The following is a 6,184-nucleotide window of genomic DNA, read 5'->3' as shown; positions in this document are numbered from 1 at the left end:
ATTAAGATTAGGTTTAGATTACATGTATTAAGATTAGGTATAGCCTACATGTATTAATATTAGGTATAGTCTACATGTATTAAGATAGGGCATATGCTCCATGTATTAAGATTAGGCTCCATGTGTTAAGATTAGGAATAGAATCTCCATGTATAAAGGTTAGGTATAGCTGCCACCATGTATTAAGATTAGTCATAGCCGTCGACATGTATTAAGATTAGTCATAGCCGCCGACATGTATTAATATTAGTTATAGCCGTTGACATGTATTAAGATTAGGAATAGGGTATTTTTTGCAGAATTCTTGCAAAATTTTGCCTCATTTTTGCTTTTCAAGCCAAGTTTAGATCAAATACTTAATTCTGATTGGTTAAAAATACCAGTTTAAAAAATCAAATGAGTTGAAACAAAGCAAAAGCACACACAGGTTTTACATTTAGCTAAAATACAATATAAAAACAAATATAGTGATCAACAAATTAAAAGTTGACTAGTACTAAACAACTTTCGTCAGAGTGAACAGTTTGCTATGTGCTGCAACTTTTTAGCATTAAAATTCAATCAAAAGCTCAAAATTACGCAAAAATGATGTCAAGCAGCATAAAATCTGCTAATTCGAATCAAACTTTACAAAATTTTTACTGAAAACTGAAGTCAAGAATTCACAATTTAACCTAGATATTTTAAGATGACGTATAGCCGACATTAAATTGCAAGATGGCGCAGTGCTAGCGTGCTGGGCTCATAACCCAGAGGTCGGTAGATCGAAACTACCTCTTGCTAACTTGACAATGTCACAGTACTAGACGCTCATATTCGCTCGTAATCGCTAATAACTTGAAAAATGTCAAATAATAGAAAAGCAGATGAACTAGAAATTAAAAAAGAACAAACACAGTATAAACTAAGCACATTAAAATACATACTCAATCTAGGATTTACATTGAAAAAGTATCAATAATTTGAAAACTGAGGCACAGATATCCCAGTGGGTTAATAAAGTCGATAAAAAGAACAACTTGCGTAGCTAACTGAGTAATAGTCACAATTGTTAAAAAAATAATATCGACTTTATCAGTCAGCATGTTCTGTTTATTCTGTTTTTTCCACTCAATAAACATCGAATCATGAGAACTACTACCCGCACTCAATAAAAAGCAGGTTTTAAAATTGCTTAGTCGATTAGCTGGTTAGAATCTATGCTAAATATTTAGAAAAAGGATGTTTTTAGCCAATTAATGTATTTTTTGTCGTAGAGTGCTCTTTTCTATATGTTCTAGACTAAGTTAAATACTTGATTCTGATTGGTTGAAAATACTGACCTTCATAAGACAAATGAACTAATCCAGTACAAATATAGAGAGATTATAATATGAGCAAAATATTATATTAAAACCACAGAATACTGATCAACAAATTATAAGCTGACTAGCACAATATAAATCTCGTCAAAGTGAACAGTTTGGTATGTGATGCAGATTTTCCCAACTAATATACAATGACAAAGTTCGAAATCACGCAAAATTGTTATCAAATGGCATAAACTCTACTAAATTGAAGCAAACTTGAAAATTTTTAATTCTTTCCGAAAACGAATACAAAATGAAAATTTTTTTCACCCATCAAATTTAACCAATTTTGTTACGAATTAAAGGTGATCAGAAAAAAGACAGCTGAAAGACTAGTACACACAATTTCTTGTCAACTAGTACAAAATGAGTTGATTCGAAACAAATTTTGTGAAGAAATGTGACTCTCCACGAGAATTTCTCAAAACAGGCAATGAAAGCAAAGGACTTTGCGCGCCCATCAACCATTCGTCTACGTGATACAGCTGAGCTAAAAAATTTGACAGAATAAATACAAAACTCATACAATAACCGTTGCGTATGGCCTAAAATTTGTCTGTTCGACGCAAAATATCTGTAAAAATTATAATCTGTTTTCCAAAATATCTCAGGAAAGTTAAAAAGCAATAGAAACTTGCCTACCAAATTCAACAACATTTTCTTGAGATTGGATTGTCAACATAAAGATAGAAGAACAGAAAAATTCATCCAGCGTCACATGCTTTCTCTTCTCTTAAAACAACATCACCTCTGTCTCAACTACCTTTGACTCTAATCCTTCTTCTCATCTCAACACATTGAGAAATGGAATTTACAGTGCAGAACAACAGCCTTCTCTACTCAGTTTCCTTCACAGAGGAGACTGCTCGGATAAGCATCAGAGACCTATCGAATGGGCTCTACGAGTCTGTTATAACCCTGCCTATTACAGTGTGGCACATTATTGAGCACCAGCAACAACAGTTTGACACATATCAATAGGGACAGAATCAATCACGGAGAATCAGCTTGGAACTCACGCAATGGGTCACGAAGTTGGTGTGATTAGTGGACATCACTATCCTCACGTTAATGGAACAGATTCTCCCGACAACTACGTTGCTGGAAACCATCAGTACACATTTCCGTGGGAGGAAGGACAGATTCCCAACAACTGGTTTAATACACCAGAGACAAGTCAAGTAACCAGTCCATATAGTTTAAGAGCCAACGTCTCCAATATCAAAAGATAGTGCTAGTCGAAATTCTCAGACTCATGAAATTTTGCATATTGTTCCGTCTGTTTGTTATCACTTTCTTCCACTGACCCATTGTCCTTCCTCGGAAGTTGCTGAATAGGAAAGGAATTGGGAAAATTGTCCAAACCCATAGCTATATCCGTATTGGTCTTTGTTGTCTAATGCTTAGAAAGATAAATTTTTACTCTTCTTCGTAAAGAATTGGGAATATACGAGAAAAGATAAAGTCGCATTAATCAAGAGTTTTATTGTTAATCATGTTACATTTAGCAATCAAAATTTGAACTTTTAGCTTTTCAATGTGAGATTTAACAAAAAATTCAATCATTTCAAGATAAATTCAGTAAAGCCTAAAAACAACGCGGAACAACTTATTCTTCAAGATGAATTGAGTAAAATTCACGTAAATTGCGAGCCACTCAATCTGAAAAAACAGAAAGTATAATGATTAAAAGCTGCTATGATACTTGGAGTTTCTCGACGATGACTCATCACTTTCATATATGGAATTGACGTCATTTTTTTAGAAACAGGCGTAATGACAGAAAACTCTAGAAGGAATATTTGATCCCGATTGCGACAGTTCTACATATAATTAACTAACTTTCAGCTTAGACAGAAATGGAATTTACAGTGCAGAACAACAGCCTTCTCTACTCAGTTTCCTTCACAGAGGAGACTGCTCGGATAAGCATCAGAGACCTATCGAATGGGCTCTACGAGTCTGTTATAACCCTGCCTATTACAGTGTGGCACATTATTGAGCACCAGCAACAACAGTTTGACACATATCAATAGGGACAGAATCAATCACGGAGAATCAGCTTGGAACTCACGCAATGGGTCACGAAGTTGCTGTGATTAGTGGACATCACTATCCTCACGTTAATGGAACAGATTCTCCCGACAACTACGTTGCTGGAAACCATCAGTACACATTTCCGTGGGAGGAAGGACAGATTCCCAACAACTGGTTTAATACACCAGAGACAAGTCAAGTATCCAGTCCATATAGTTTAAGAGCCAACGTCTCCAATATCAAAAGATAGTGCTAGTCGAAATTCTAAGACTCATGAAATTTTGCATATTGTTCCGTCTGTTCGTTATCACTTTCTTCCACTGATCCATTATCCTTCCTCGGAAGTTGCTGAACAGGAAAGGAATTGGGAAAATTGTCCAAACCCATAGCTATATCCGTATTGGTCTTTGTTGTCTAATGCTTAGAAAGATAAATTTTTACTCTTCTTCGTAAAGAATTGGGAATATACGAGAAAAGATAAAGTCGCATTAATCAAGAGTTTTATTGTTAATCATGTTACATTTAGCAATCAAAATTTGAACTTTTAGCTTTTCAATGTGAGATTTAACAAAAAATTCAATCATTTCAAGATAAATTCAGTAAAGCCTAAAAACAACGCGGAACAACTTATTCTTCAAGATGAATTGAGTAAAATTCACGTAAATTGCGAGCCACTCAATCTGAAAAAACAGAAAGTATAATGATTAAAAGCTGCTATGTTACTTGGAGTTTCTCGACGATGACTCATCACTTTCATATATGGAATTGACGTCATTTTTTTAAGAAACAGGCGTAATGACAGAAAACTCTAGAAGGAATATATGATCCCGATTGCGACAGTTCTACATATAATTAACTAACTTTCAGCTTAGATGAACAAACTCATTCCGTGGCGAAAAATTCGAACTTTAGCTTTCTCTCTCATTTTTCTCCCAGAAATTGTGGAACGGCACAGAAATCTGACTCAATCTAATTAAAACCCAATTCCTGAACCAGTAACAATTACTTCATCTCTGCAGAGTGCGCTATTTTTTCATTATTACAAGGAATACAATGCGGAGGGCTTAAGAGTAGGATTTGGAATACGACTCCCCAACATTTATATACAAAAACTTAGTTCCAATTTTGGAGAATTTTCCGAGATCGATTTTGAGATATAAAGAGATGGAGAGAATTTATCAAAGCTTGACTTTTTTGGTCAATTACGTCAACTCATTTCTTCTAACATATCCATCTTTGGCTGTTAATTAAGATAACACGTGTAATAGTAACCTTTTTTGGTCGCTATTCAATACTGAGCTTACCTGTTTCGTATAGTATTGTTAGATTTTCTATGAGTTGATTCCTTCTTTGGTAACTTTACAACTGATACTTTCCTTTTCTGGATAATAACGTCACTTTTTCTAATAAACATTGCACTTTTTGGAAACTTTGTTCTCATTGGTTGGAGTTTAGTATAATTAGAGCAGAAAAAGTCATCCAACATCACTTGCTTTCTCTTCTCTTAAAACAACATCAGCTCTGTCTCAACTACCTTTGACTCTAATCCTTCTTCTCATCTCAACACATTGAGAAATGGAATTTACAGTGCAGAACAACAGCCTTCTCTACTCAGTTTCCTTCACAGAGGAGACTGCTCGGATAAGCATCAGAGACCTATCGAATGGGCTCTACGAGTCTGTTATAACCCTGCCTATTACAGTGTGGCACATTATTGAGCACCAGCAACAACAGTTTGACACATATCATTAGGGACAGAATCAATCACGGAGAATCAGCTTGGAACTCACGCAATGGGTCACGAAGTTGCTGTGATTAGTGGACATCACTATCCTCACGTTAATGGAACAGATTCTCCCGACAACTACGTTGCTGGAAACATTCAGTACACATTTCCGTGGGAGGAAGGACAGTTTCCCAACAACTGGTTTTATACACCAGAGACAAGTCAAGTATCCAGTCCAGAGCCGCAAAACAGCCTTCTCCAGATAGTTAGCAATGCTGGCAGCAGTGAACAAAGCGAATTGAGTGTCGATACTAGCACCACATGGTCATTTAACGATCTTGAAAACTTCGATCCAGCTCAATGTTATGGTTCGACTGATATGTAGACTACACCGTCAATGGCAACCCCCTCCATAGAGGACGGAACAGCTCACAACCCCATTGTGCTGACAGATGAGGCTCCAATAACTCCCATCAGTTTTCGACCTACAGAACTGCCAGCAATCGCTGAGAGTCCGTCCATTTGGCAATGAAATTCAAAGATTGTCAGAATACGTTGTGAGAAATCTTTTTGAATAAATTTGATATTGTAAATTTTATACTTGAATTCTTTTAAAGTACTATGTGAGGTATTTATACTTTTGTTTTAAATCATTTCTTTTTAAGTTGAACTATTTGTTTACTACAAACACTATGCAGGCTATTTTCAAGCAAAAAAGCAGAAACTTTTGTCAAAATTTTATAATTACTTTCATAAAAATTCTGCTGCTTAACAAGAAGGTCGATTTAAAAATTGATTTTTAATAAAATAACTGAATTTTTTTTCGATTTTTAAAAAAACAACAAGTTCGAAAAAATTAAAATGTGAAGATAATTTCTTTTTTTGCCCGAAATCATACCGTAAAATGAAGAAAAATGAATATTTTTAGCGTCTTTAAATGACACATGTTGAACATTTTTGGACATTTAAGAAATTTTTATAACTCAAAATTTGATATTGAAGAGAAATTGTTAAAAAATTTTTCGATTTTTAAGAGAAAACGTTGAAAATTTTTTCGATTTTTAACAAAAAA

Source organism: Convolutriloba macropyga, chromosome 8 (genome assembly GCF_964194025.1).
Source record: "Convolutriloba macropyga chromosome 8, txConMacr16.3, whole genome shotgun sequence".
NCBI lineage: Eukaryota > Metazoa > Xenacoelomorpha > Acoela > Convolutidae > Convolutriloba > Convolutriloba macropyga.
The sequence above is the reverse complement of the archived record's forward strand: the minus strand, read 5'-3'. Positions refer to the sequence as shown.